The sequence below is a fragment of the Papio anubis genome, chromosome 10 (assembly GCF_008728515.1).
Source record: "Papio anubis isolate 15944 chromosome 10, Panubis1.0, whole genome shotgun sequence".
Lineage (NCBI taxonomy): Eukaryota > Metazoa > Chordata > Mammalia > Primates > Cercopithecidae > Papio > Papio anubis.
The window spans coordinates 30,143,944-30,158,976 of record NC_044985.1 but is presented as its reverse complement, the minus strand read 5'-3'; the positions used below and the strand labels follow the sequence as shown (position 1 = coordinate 30,158,976).

General features: G+C 36.2%; 1 non-coding gene across 1 annotated transcript; it reads right to left on the bottom strand.

The window, feature by feature from the left end:
• Nucleotides 1–7,689: 7,689 nt before the first annotated feature.
• On the bottom strand, nt 7,690–7,761 carry TRNAD-GUC. Its single transcript has one exon. It is a non-coding gene; the product is annotated as a tRNA-Asp (tRNA).
• Nucleotides 7,762–15,033: the final 7,272 nt, after the last annotated feature.

The following is a 15,033-nucleotide window of genomic DNA, read 5'->3' as shown; positions in this document are numbered from 1 at the left end:
TCTTCAAAGATATTCAAACACCTCATTTGCCAAAATAGTTTTATTATGTTTATCATAGTCATTACAACTGGCTATTTAAACTGCATTTCCTCAAGAATATTGTTTTCACTTCATGACAGTCAATGTTTGCTTGTTTGGTTTAATTTGCCAAATTGAGAAAGTCAATTGTTTGGTGGTGGCACTGAAAACAAAGCAGCCTTCTCCAGATATTAGATTAGGTTCATGATATGGAGATTAACTAAATAGTAATGTATTGGTCTGCCTGGAAGTGTAGCTTTTAAAGCAGTCACTTGGATTCTGGCAGAACTTATTTAAAATAGAATCTGTTCTATTTACAGAAATGTTTTGACAACTCATTCAAAACAATAAAATTGTCTTTCCAAGTGGCAACTGTTTTAATTCGACATTGCATAAAATGGTGGGCAGGCTGAGGAATGCATGGATAAAACTAATGACAAAAGGGGAGGAACTAGAAAATAGGATTTATCTTGTTTGCATTTGCCCAAGATGTTTTCCCATAGCAGTTAATTTCAAATGCAGTTATAGAAATAGCAGAAAAAGAGAGAGAGGAGAATGGGGGGTGCGGACTGAGGGGAGGAAAAGAGAAAGAATGAGAGAGGGATTGAGAACTAGAAAAATTTGACAAGTGAAGTTTTTTGACTCATGAGAAATTTGATTGTTCTTAAAAATCTATTTTACTTAAAAATTATAGTTAAAAATCTATTCTACTTAAAAATCTATTGTTCTGGTCATTATATTATATTGATTTATATTTTTTCATCTGTAAAATGGAGAATACGTTCATTTATTTCAAGTAGAACATTAAAAAATGTATTATTATTATTATTAATAAAGCAATATTATTGAATATTACATATCATAAAGACATTTCGTAAGTTGAGGATTACACTTGCAGTTATAACAGACATGTAAATACAAAAATATTTTTGATACAATTATAATTATATCTAAAATAAACTCATAGAGACTCTTATCTCACATATATTCTATCACTAACTCTTTGGGAATTCATAAATTGTATTTCTACTTAGTATTCTAGGTACAAGAAAATAAATCTTGGAAAAATTTTAAAAAACTTGTTAAATATAAATGCAGCTTCACAAGGTGATGGATAACAATAAAGTTTGCAGTTTCTTCTAGAACCAACTAGTCTTAGAAAAAAATCCATGCAAATTACATTCACATATATTCCTCACTTCAGAAATTTGGTCCAATTTTTACATTCAATGTATATTTTAGTTCTTGAGGCCTTACAGCATAAGACTTTGTGTTTGTGTGTGTTTGTGTGCGATCATCCTAAAATTCACTTCCTTTTATGAAATCCAAACAATGGATGCAAACCCAAAAGAATTTTCCATTCTCAGAGGAATTCTTCCCAGAGCCATGAAGCCCAAGTAGGCAGTCACTCACTGCTCTTTGAAAACAGGCAGACGATGTCTAGTTTGAAGTAACAGACTTTTGGCAATAGTAAAAATTTAAAGGACCCGTGTCTGGTTTGCAGGAAGCAAAAAGTGATGGAACTAAAATGAACTGAAATGATTCAGATGTCAAATGAGAATCTGTTCCAAAATTAAGATTTATTGAAACAATAATGTCTCTGCCAATGCACTGTATTGGTGGGACATAGAAATTTTATGTTTTGGAGAAACAGCCAGAGGAAAACTAGCTGAAACTGCAGACAGTGTGACTCATTCATAACTTCACATTTTCTGGTTTTCTCTTGATGTCCTGTCCTAAGTAGTGCTAGGAGATGCATCTTCTTCCATTTTACCACCAATTAATTGGAAAAAAGTTCATTCTGTACTATGTGATTCTTCTGTTTACCTTTTTCCTAAGGGAGGAGGATCTTACAGGAATGTATCTGGCCTAAATATAAAGAAGAAGCTGGGGCAAAAGGTTTATTTTACTCACATTTCAACTTATAGGCAAAACTGAAATAGATCGTCTAAGGCAGTTGTGGTTCATACGTAAAATAACTGATCCAATATTTTTTTAAAAATTGGCTTTTAGTGGGTGCAAGGCTGTGGAGCCATGGAAAATAATCATTCACAGAACTCCTGACAGTTTTAATCACAGGATTCTCTGCAATGACTGGAAGAAATTGCAGGGTCACTTGTTCAGGGACAATTCAGAAACTGATGTAACATCACAGGATGACTTATATGGAACTGAACCACGACAAATAGATCATCGTTGAATTGACTTATTTGTTCTAAACAGGCATATGTGCATGCATCTACAAAAAATTGCATATTGTGGGATGAATCAAGTTTCTTTTCACTTTCTTCAAACATCTTACTGGTTTACCTATTAAACAAGAAATTTCCGTAGTACAATAAACCTGGTATTGTTTTTCGTCTAAGAGTCTGTGAAACTGAAGTTGAATTTAGACCATATATATTATAAGACAAAGAGATCAATCATTTCATACTAATCCATATGTAACTCTAAACCAAATCGCTGCAAAATAAATTGGCAACTACCATATACTTTCTAATATGCTGCCTGCTATGGAGCTAAGATAAACTAAACCAGGGATTTAATTACAAATGAAAGCCGGAAGAATCTGAAAGAAGTAAGAGACGGGATAAGAATTTATTGTAATAATACACTGAAAGCCTCTATCTTTTTTTATTTCTTCTTTCCTAAACTCTCACCTTTAGATACTAGTTTCTGAAAGTTTACCTCAAAATCCCAAAATGTCACTGAGAGAATTAATGTAAAATATCTTCTCAGATTATTTAAAACATCCCATATGAATGCAAACAAAAAACAGGAAGTATTTTCATGCTCTAATTTCATCTATGGCCCAGCCATTCAATGATTATAAAGATAGTTTTCTCTCTTGCTTGCAAAATACCTGTCCTCTCTAGCCTAGGTGGTACCTATGTGCACAAGAAAAGGAGCAGATTTTCCATAAGACACTTAATAAAAATAAAAGTCTATTATGATCACACTATTAATGACAGTCTTTTAGAACTGTGCAGTGCCCAACCTCAAAAACAATATATGCATATGGCTGTTTTAAACTTTAATTTTCTACACCTCAGGTTTTCCTTGAAGAGCTTTCATATCTCTCCATACTATCTTAACAGTAAAGAAACACACATTCACATCTAGAAATGCATCCTGAAAATAAAACTCTCTTAAAAAGTGATGGCTTATCAGTACATCCACCACATTTCTCACTGGTTACAGTGTTTAAAACCAGATTTTGTTCCACTGTCATTGGAAAGCATCATACTAATTTGGTAAACTAGTGTGATATGTGTAGTGATCAATATACTACATTTCATTTTAAGACGATAATCTAATAATGCATTTAGAGTTTTTTATATGCATGCCACATTCTCAGATTCTTAGGGAGAAGCAATTCCTGTCAATTCTCAATATAGACTAATGCCAAGTAACATATAAGAAACAGACTTGGAATATTTTCCTGGCAAAATAAGTCTAAAAAACTAAGAACTTTGTGTTCTAGGACTTTTAGAATAATTCCACAGCAAGATCTGCTGTTACAATGAATTTGTGAAAACTAGAGCAACTTACACATATTTTGCTATATTGAAATATCAAGAAACAGATATGCATTTCATATGTATAAAAGCATAGATTGCTCTATGCGTTAATCATGACCATTTGTGTGCATTTTTTATTTTTATTACCTAGGCTCGGAGCAATCTTTGCAAAACAGACTCATAACAAACATGTAAAAGTGGAATAAAAAGCACATTCCCCATAAAGTGCTTGCACAGCACAGAAATGTAAAATTTTGGCATCCAGTCAGTTTTGTGTGGTATAAAAAACTTCTTATATTTAAATCCTCTGTATTTTACCAGTCTTTTTATGTAAAACTTAAAGTAGAATTGACTGTTTATCCCGGGTGATTAGGCCACGTGACGCCTTCCAGGTTGGGCAGCTCTCACTTCACTCTGTTTTCTATCAGCACTCCTCGACTACTGGCATGTGGGGCCAATTTGTTCCTTCTGCAGAGAAAGAAGAAGGGGTTTGGATTTAATTTTAAGCTTTGACATAAGGTTTAATTTGCTAAAAAGGGGAGGTATGCCATTGTAAATCTTGGAGGAGACACTAAGGTTGTGAGAGTTGTCAGCCCAATCTGTTTTAAGCACTGTTCGAGGTGTTTGTGAAATAAATTGTATTTCTTTCCAGACTCCACTCACCTAATTGAATGGATGCTTGGTTGCAAATACAATTCTATTCCTTATTTTGATCAACTATTTTTTTTGAGAGAAGTATGATAGATTATAGAAAGTTTTCATATGAAATATGGTTTTATAGTAGACATGAAGATTAGATAATGTGCTATGAGTACGAAATTCATGCCAGGACAATAGTCACCTTATGTTTTAATATCTCAATACAAATAGAGGAGAAAGAAATACAATTAGTTGCAATGGGATAACTCAATAAAGAAATATAGGAGATTCTTAACCAAGAAGATTGTTTAGCATTGAGTGACGTTCATGTGGGAAGCTGGACAATCTTTGTTTTTTATGTATATAATTTTTAATTAAGATAGACTCACATTAACCTATAAGGTTTTGTTTGTTTGTTTGTTTGTTTTGAGAATAAGTCTTACTCTGTAGCCCAGGCTGGAGTGCAGTGGTGGGATCTCAGCTTACCACAACCTCCACCTCCCAGGTTCAAGAGATTCTCCTACCTCAGCCTCCCGAGTAGCTGGGATTACAGGTGCGTGCCACAGCACCCAGCTAATTGTTTGTATTTTTAATAGGGACGGGGTTTCACCATGTTGGCCAGGCTGGTCTTGAACTCCTGACCTCAGGTAATCTGCACACCTCCGCCTCCCAAAGTGTTAGGATTACAGGCATGAGCCACCATACCCAGCCGACCTGTAAGTTTTACTTGGGAAGATTATTGATAAGAAATGAAGGAATGGGGCTAATTTTACCCTTGGTGCTGCACTGCGTTCTCCATCCCAGAGACATTTGTAAGTGTGAGGGACTTCTGGATCTTATGATGACTGAAGGGGATGCTGCATCACATACTGAATGGGAACCATAGATAGAAAGTTCTGCAATGCACAGGACATATCTGTACTGTGTTGTACCATTTCTGACATTCCTAATATGCCAATAACTCAGTCAGAAAAAATACTTAAATATCTCTTTACTTACTCCTAGAATGGTATACATGTGTGTGCCTATGTGTGTGAGATATGTTGTACATGTGTTTAATATTAGAGAAGCAACATAGTCTGGCATTGAAGATCACTGATTTTGGAGCTATCCTAAGCTTGTAATCCAGCTTAGACATTTGTTATTTTCTGCGATTTTGAAAAAGATGCATAAGGTCTCTGTGCTTCAGTTGCCCATCTGTAAACTTGGGAGAGTAATAGTACTTTATTCTTGCATTTTCTTGAGCCTTAAATAATTTAAGATAAATCAGATACATATTAGTTGGGGTTCACCTGAGAAATAGAACCAATGACTACATAGAGAGATATATACAGAAGATGTATTATAACAATTGTTTCACATGATTATGGAAACTGAGAGATACCAAAGTCTGCTGTCTGCAAACTAGAGAACTGGGAAAGCCAGTGGTGTAGTTCAGTGTAAGTTTAAAGGCCAGAGGACCAGGGGAGTTGATGGTGTGGCTCTCAAATTTGAAGGCCTGGGAACTGTGATGGGTTTCTGATTGGTATAAATCCCAGAGTCTGAAGGTCTGAAGACTGGGAGCTATAACATAAGAGAGCAGGAGAAGATGGATGTCTCAGCTCAGTAAGAGAGAGCAAATTACCCTTCCTCAGACTCTTTGCTTTATTTAAGCTGTTAACACATGGCATGATACTCAACCACATTGATGGGGGCAATCTTTACTCAGTCGACCAATTCGAATGTTCATCTCGTCTGGAAACACCCTCACAGACACATCCAAAAATAATGTGTTACCAGTTATCTGTGTCTCCCCTGCCCAGTCATGCTGACACATAAAATTAACCATCCAAAGGTGATTCTAAAGAACACTGCAGCAAAACAAAGCAAAATGAAATATAATAATACGTAATAACAAATCTGTATTTTTGATGTATGGTTTAAATGTTACTAAATATTATTAACTAATGTTTCTTGTGTGACTTTAGACCAACTTTCTACGAGAAACTTTCTATAATATAATTATATTACAATTCTATAACATAATTTTTCTTGTAAATGAGCACTGATAAAGGAAAACATATTTTTAAGACTATCAATAGAGTCTTATGGATGCTACTAAATTCCTGAGAATCCTTTCAATGCAAGCATTGAATGTTTGTATAAAACTTTCCTGTTCTCAAATATGTGCTAGATATCATGAGGGTACTGGTGAAGCATGTGGCGTCGGATCAATCTTTGAGGAGCCTGGGTTTTAATCAGGAAGAAGGCAAGACTGACACATGTACAGTTGTTCATCAGACAAATACCTGTAACATCTCCACTGCTCCGCAGGATCGGATGTTGCAGTAAATAAAGCAGGCTACACAAGTCATGATGTCGGTGTTCTAAGGGTTTGAGAGAGTGAAGAATAAAATGAAATGTTTAATAGCAGATAGGATAAAGGTGATAGAGAAAAATAAACCTCTGCAGGTTGCTAGAGAGAGACGGGCTGAGAGTTTTCCAATTTTAAATAAGATGTTCAGAATTTTACATTTGAAGAAAGACCTGATGGAGGCAAGGAAGCCAACAGCAAGTAAAAGATTCCAAGAAGAATAGAAAATAGCACCCAGAAGCCCAAGAGCTAGAACTAGGCAGGTAAATTCAAGGAAAAGCAAGGAAGCCAATATAGCTAGAAGTGAGTGAGTGGAGGGAAGCTTGGGTGGGAGATGAGTCAGACATAAAAGACCTGGATCACACAGGCGATTTGGACATTTAAGGACTTTGGCTTTTACTGAGTGAATTAGGAAGCCACTGGAGGGTGCTGGAAAGAGGAGTGATCTGATGCTGTGATCTGACTTCACAGTTGTATAAGGATAACATGGCCTGTTGTGTTGAGCACAACCTTCCTGCCCCACCACCCCTCACCAACCACCCCAGGACTTTAGGAAACACAGAGATCAATGTGGAGATGAAGATGATGGTAGCTGTGGCCATAGAGAGACATGGTGAAATTCTGGATATATTATTATGCACGAGCCAACAGGATTTGCTGCTGAATTTATTGTTGAATGTAAAAATGAAGTCAAAGATGACCACAATCTTGTTAAGCCTGAGCAACTGGGAAGAGGATTTATAATCAACTGAGATGGGAAAATCTCAAGGAGCAGTTTTTCAGAGGGATAGCATTAAGAATTTGAACCTGGGCATGCTAAGTTTTTTTTTTTTTTTTTTTTTTTTCTTGAGACGGAGTCTCCCTCTGTCGCCCAGGCTGGAGTGCAGTGGCTGGAGCTCAGCTCACTGCAAGCTCCGCCTCCCGGGTTTACACCATTCTCCTGCCTCAACCTCCCGAGTAGCTGGGACTACAGGCGCCTGCCACCTCGCCCAGCTAGTTTTTTGTGTGTTTTTTTTTTTTTTAGTAGAGATGGGGTTTCACTGTGTTAGCCAGGATGGTCTCGATCTCCTGACCTCGTGATCCGCCCGTCTTGGCCTCCCAAAGTGCCGGGATTACAGGCTTGAGCCACCGCGCCCCGCAAAGGTCTATTCTGTTAGCCTCCTCGTCGGGGAATCGAACCCCGTTCTCCCGCGTGACAGGCGGGGATACTCACCACTATACTAACCAGGACAAGCCATGCTAAGTTTTAACTGCATATTCGGCATTCAAAGTGAACATGTCAAGTAGACAAGTGCATGTATTCCAGTAGACTGGAATTTAAATCAAAACTAGTTTCCATGGCTGTGTGGTTTTTTTCTAATGACGTTAATCCACATGGGTGCAACATGTTTTGTTTATCTATTGGTACTTAACAAACTATTTCAATACCTAATGCCTTAAAACTACAATAATAATTTATTTTGTTCATGGACCCGACATTTTGAGCAGGGCTCATAAACTATTATTCATCTCTGCTTCATAAAACATCACATATATCTATATATACACACATCTATATATACACACGTACATACGCACACACATCTATCTATCTATCTATCTATCTATCTATCTATCTATCTATCTATCTATCTATCATTGAGAGACAGAGAGAAGAGAGGTACAGTATTGCCACTACTTATTTTATTTTATGGGAAATACCTTCTTGTAGAAGAAAAAGAAAGAGGCTGTGAGAGTAATCAGAGGAGAAAAGGCAGCAGAAGAATCTTGTAACAGGAAGAGCGTAGCATTAGGAGACAAGGGACCAAAGGCTGAAAGCAGGAGGCACTGGAAATCATGTTTCTAAAAGAAGCCAAAGCGATTTGTAAGGTAAAGATTCTTCAGGGTCTTATAGAGTAAATTAACTATTTAGTTTACATCTTTAGAGAAAGGGGAAGAAATTGAAGTGTTTTAATTAATGGGTTAATAGGATAATACGTGTACTCAGTTAATATTTGTGAAAAAATAATGTAATGAAAGAAAATAAAAACATAAGAATAGCAATGTTAATTGAAAATAGAAAACTTCATCAATAAAATGGTATTTCTATGTGAGTATTAGTTATACCCTACTTAATTATATCTTATAGATGGACATGTACCAACAGTGTGTAAAGTTGAAATTTGCTATTTCTCTAGAATTTTGAATATGTCACTCTCTGTGTAACACTGGGGTACCAAGGTGTCCAGCATCAATAGAAATAGTCATTCGTGTCAGTTCTTGAAAATTTTGCTGAAAAAGAATGCCTGGACAGACAAATGTGTGGATAACATATAGGCATGGCATACTTTTGGAATTTCTAAGCATTTTTCTTTACATATTAGGACAAAGTTGTTGGGACCAAAACAAAACAAATTCATTAACCACTATCACTAAAAATAAAATAAAATAAAATAAACAAACACAAAAAATCCCATATGAAGATGGAGTACACATTTTAGTGCATATTGGGTTGAGAATAGTTGGCCTTGGGTATACATAAAAATAGGATTTAACATTTATTGAGTGCTTACTCTGTGCCAGGTAGAGATCTACAACTTCTCACGGATTTCATTATGTAATTCTCCCAGCAACCCTAGGAGGTAGGAACTAGTACATTCTCTTTTCTTTGCATATGAAAAAACTGAGACCCAGAAATGTTTACTTTGTTTCCCCAGTCACGCAGTTAATAGTAAATCCTGCATTCAGGAGTTGAACCAGGATAGGCTAACTGTCCAGTGCCACTTGTAATCACACATGAGCCATCTAACACTCATTCACACAATGTAGATTTACTGCCCATCTACCTTTTTCCGGCCCTAGCAGGGGAACTACAGCTTTCTAGAGGACAAAATACCTTTTCTCAAGAATCTTACCATGATTCTTCATCTTGATTCCTGTAGACATCAGTAATTTACCTTTAACTGTTTTACTATATGCTATGAATTATGGTAACGCTGTGATTTTAATTTAAGTAGCAGATTTTAGTGTCTTAAAAGATATTTACAAATATATTCTGCTTGATAATGCAATTGACTGAGAAAGGTTGTAGTGCGTTGTCTCAGCTGTTAGACTGCTTAAATATATATCCTTTACTTTTCCAGACTCTAGAGAAACATCAAATTAATTTAAAGTGTGTTTCATTTTGTTCAGTTGCTCTGAAACTCTCTCCTTGCTGTTAGTAATAATAATCATTCTTTCTTAGCTCTCTGATCAGATAGTAAATTTCACCAGTTGATCAAACTGGCCCAATGGGATAAAACAGAAATCTTAGTTACGTTTATATTACTTAAAGTCCTACTATAAAGCAGGGCTTCTTTTCACTCTTTTACTTTATGCTGTGTGTGAAATTATGTCTTGCATGCACCATTGTTATAGAATGCATCAGAAAAAATGAGAAGCCACAGCCCCGGTGACCGTATCTTGCATGCTGATATTGTTATCGTAGGCTTTCAATGTATTTCCAATATTTTAAACATTGAAAACATTTCAGTGCAAAGAAGAATTGCATGTAATACAATTTCATGTTATAGAAGCATGTTCTATGAAATCTTCAACATTAAATGTAAAATATAATAAACTCTAAGAAAAATGTGAGAAACAGGAAGGGAACTGACATGGATTTAATATTAGGCTGATAGTGAGCTAAATCTTTCCCCTAGTATTATAAAGAACTAAAATTCATTTTTACATAGACATAATATGTAAAAATCAAGTTGCTGGTTATCATATCCAGAATTCACAGAGATAGACATGGATTTAGAATAAACGTTCTGCCTTTATTGCAACAATGATGCTCCTGATGCTCCTGTTGTATTGCTTTGTTGGAGATAGTCTTTGGGTGTTTCTTTCCAAGAGATGTGATACATCCTGTTGACCATTCCTCTTTCTCCCAAGCATTTCCACATGGAATTAATGTCTGGTTTGGTTTATAGCTGCTGACCATGCCTATGAACTTTCAATGTGCCTCCTATTTGTATAGTATTGCATCTGGATTCCAGTAAAAAAGACTCCATACTTGAAAATCCTTAATGTTTGAAATAGTCCACTGACATCTTCCTATCAGCTCAGTTATGGAAAATTGAACCATACATTATATATGTTATATATATATAATATATATGTTATATATATTATATATGTTCCATATATATTTTTTATATATGGTCCTATTATATATTGATCCTAATTGTGTGTGTGTGTCTGTGTGTGTATGGTCCAATTTTCGATATATACACCAACCTGATTTCTCTTCTAGCCATTGGTGAAATCAGGAGAGACTAGAGATGAATTGGTAACACTCATTGTATCCTATACAAAAGCAGTAAATTTCACCAAACGTCATAGCTAGGATGATTCTTGGAATCGTTAATATGGATCCAGCTCAGATTGTTACTTGGTCTGAAGTAGTTAATAGTATGCCAATGCTACAGGTCACTGGTTGACCTTTGCTGACTGTCTAAGAAGAACTATGGTACCAGGCATGGTGGCTGATGCTTGTAATCCTGGCACTTTGGGAGGCTAAGGCAGGAGGAACACTTGAGGCCAGGAGTTCAAGACCAGCCTGAGCAACATAGTGAGGCCCCGTCTAGACAAAAAAGTTAGCCAGGCATGGCAGTCTTTGCCTATAGTCCCAAGCACTCAAGAGGTTGAGGTAAGAAGATTGATTGAGCGCAGGAGATCAAGGCTACAGTAAGCTATACTTGCACCACTGTACTCCAGGATGGGTGACAGAGTGAGACCCAGTCTCTAAAATCAAAGCAAAACGAAACTTATGGCACAATATTTGCTGTATTGACACTGTATTACTGATTCAAAAACCAAGTAACGGGAGATATACTCAATGTGAAAAATGCTTATATTTACTCAATTTCATATGTAGCAGCTTTTAAAGGAGTGCTTTTTTTTTTTAAACCTGTTAGACCATGTTGAGACTCACAAATCCTCTTTAATTCACAGATTAGAGATCTTGGAAATCATCACAAATCTCTGAGAACCATTACAACCTTCTATCTTAATCTAGAAACAAAATTTGTCCGATGAAATAATTTCGAATAATAAAATATTGAGTTTTCTGAAAAAGTCACAGGTATGCAAGCAGACGCTGATAAAAAAAAAAAAAAAAAATGAATCGTTTTGATCACGCTCCCAAACATTCAAACAAATTACATTAGGTTGAACTCATAGCTAATTTTGGTGCTCCTAAATGCTCTTTCACATTCTGAAATAAGTTTCTAGTGGAAATAGTATATATGTTACAGTTCAGAGTAGTAAGTGGTTTCACAAAGAAATTTTTTAAATTGGTATAGTAGTTTTTAGTATTAAAAATGTGATTTTTAAATTTCAGTCATTTGAAACTGGGTGGAAATGTTCTAAAAGAATTTAAATTTATTTTTATTTTGAAATTTTGTCAGGGTTATGTGTGCATTATAGCAAAGAAAATAGTACAAAAAGTCTTCTAATGAAAAGCAGAGTCACCCAATTCATTTTTTTCTGCTCCTAGTCCCAATCTCCAAGAAAATTTTTCTCTAATCATTTCTGTTTTCATTCTTCTGCAGGTTATCGTTTTAACTCTAGGTATGTTTATATCTGTTTTTCTTAATTTTCCAACTGGAGGCAATGTCTGTTCACTTCCTTAAACACATACGATTTATGGCCGCGCACGGTGGCTCACGCCTGTAGTCCCAGCACTTTGGAAGGCCGGGGTGTGTGGTTCACGAGGTTAGGAGTTCGAGACCAGCCTGGCCAACATGGGGAAATCCCATCTCTACTAAAAATACAAAAATTAGCTGGGCATGGTGGCGGTCACCTGTAGTCCCAGCTGCTCGGGAGGGTGAGGCAGGAGACTCACTTGAGCCTGGCAGGCAGAGGTTGCAGTGAGCCGAGATCACACCACTGCACTCCAGCCTGGGTGACAGAGCAAGACTCCGTCTCAAAAGAAAGAAAGAAAGAAAGAAAGAAAAAAAGTGTGTGTGTGTGTGTGTGTATGTGTGTGTGTGTGTATATATATATATATATGATTTTTTTCATTCTATCTCATCTTCTCTTCTGCTCCCTCCTTTCAATATTTGACAGTTTTATCATTACTTTCAGTTTTTCCATACATTATGTTTATAACTTTGAATAGGGTACATACTCTTCTATGTATAAACCATCAGCTCTAGTCAGTATTTCATACTACCCTTCCCTCCACCTTTCATCTGCCTCATTCTTCCTTTATTGTTTTGATTTATTTTAACTTATCAAACTGGTTCTCTTTTCATCTTTTGTTCATGGATTGATTTTTGAAGTTGGAAACCAATTTGCAGTGTTTGCATTGCTGTGACCCTGTAAACATTGTTCACTGCCACAGCAAATAGGATTAAATTTTCTTTCCTGAAAGTCTGGTGTCATGATGTCTGGGACACTTAAAGAAAAACATTTCCAGGATTGAGGACAACTGGATTCTCATTTCTTATATTTCATCCAAGTGCTACGAAGCATTTTGTTTGATCTTTTATTTGGAGCATCTTATTTTGTGCATCTTTTTATTTTCTTGAAAACTTTAATGCTACTCTTTCTGTGAATTCATCAAAATCTCAAGACTTCCAACCTCTCATACATGCTGTCTTATGTCCTATTTCCATCCTCTCTAACACCCTCTTTCTACCTGAAGACCTCTCCCTTTAGTCCTGTGTGCTTCAATTTTGACCAGCTCATTTTTAAACCTAATGTACAGCCATCAGCCCACACTTGGCCTGGGCTATATCCACCCTTCTTTAGATCCAATATTTGCCTCTTTTTGTTTCACAGGTATTATTTTTTTTGAAACACACATTCAAAGAACCTTCTAGAAAATGATATACAGAAGGTACATTTTAAAAGATCATGTCTGTTTGAAAATGTCCTTATTTGGGCTGCACATTTGAGTGATATCTTGGCATGACATGGAGTTTGAAATAAAAATCATGTGGTTTTGTTTGTTTGTTTGTTTGTTTTTCTGCAGTGCTTTATTCTACAATCTGGTATTTCTGGGGAGAATGCCTATACTAGTCTCAGTTTTATTTGTATGCTAGCTGTTTCACTTCTTTAGAAGCTTACGGTATCTTTATCCTTGATGTTCTGAAATTTTCACAAGAATAGTTTAGAAATATATATATTTCATTAGGTATCGAGCACTTGTTGAATCTTTAGACCTAGACTCCTATCTTAAGTCCATGAAGTTCTCCCCTGTTATTCTTCCAATAATTAGATAATTTCCTTCCAACTTTGCTTTCAATTTTATTTTTTAAGAAATATTTTTAGTAGAATGTTACTGTTTCATCATGACTAATATTTTGTCTCTCACACTTTTTGTCTTTCTGTTCTATATGTTGAGACAAACTTCTTCCTCCTCCTGCTTCCCCTCTTTTTTCTCTTTATATCATATTTACATCTCTATTTATCCAAGCATACTAATTTCACTGTCTGATTTTTTTCTCTTTTTATCATATTTACATCTCTAATTATCCAAGCATACTAATTTCACTCTCTGATTTTTTTCTTTCTTTTATATAACATCATGTTTTTGTTATATTGACATAATATCACCTCCGATTTCTGTTTATACAAGAGAGGTTTTTGTTGTTTATACCTTTTTATTTGCTTACAGAAGTACCTGCTCTCTTTCCTTCTTCTGCGATCTGTTTGTTTTGGCATTTCTTTTTCATGCTGTTGCTTTTTTTCACACATCTGATGATCCTGATTTGCCTGTCCATAGTTAAGAATGCAGAGTTGGTCAGCAGATGTGGGCTTCTTTGGCAAATTTGCCAACAGTTCTATTCGTTTTCCTCCCTTGAATAGGCAGTCAGCCTTGTGCATTTGAGAGGGGCAGGACAACTGTCATACTTTATTACAGGATTAGCAGCAAGGTGCTGGGTGTGTGGCTACATGTCAAATGTCAGAATGGACAGAATTGTATTTAGAAGTCCAATATCCACACTTGTCTTCTGACTGTTTCCTCCCCAGATAGTTCATTTAAGTTCTTTAGTAAATAATTCCTGTTGTTTTGTCCCCACAGAGACAAATGCTGGACTGCCTAGGCTTTGCACAGGGGCAGACTGTGCTGCCTGACAGAACCATCACCAATACTGATCCTTAAGTCAGCATTGTGACTACTTCTCCCTCTCTCACTCCATGAACACTTGTGACTACTTCTCCCTCTCTTGCTCCATGAACACCTCTCCTCTGAGCCCAATCCACTTTAGTGTCTGAGGAGAAGACTTGCTTTCATCTCCCAGAGCAGCCTCTTTGTAGCAAATTCTGCAGTGCTCATTGATTTACACACTTGTGTCCACTTTCCATCTCCTAAAACCTCATCGAAGTATCTATTATGATGTTGATAACTACCCAGTCATCTTACATTCGCTGTGCCTATTAAATACATGTGTCGTATTTTTCATCTAGGTCTCAGGAGGAAAAGGAAACGAACCCATTTTCTCAGCATGCCATCTAGAATTGGAAGCC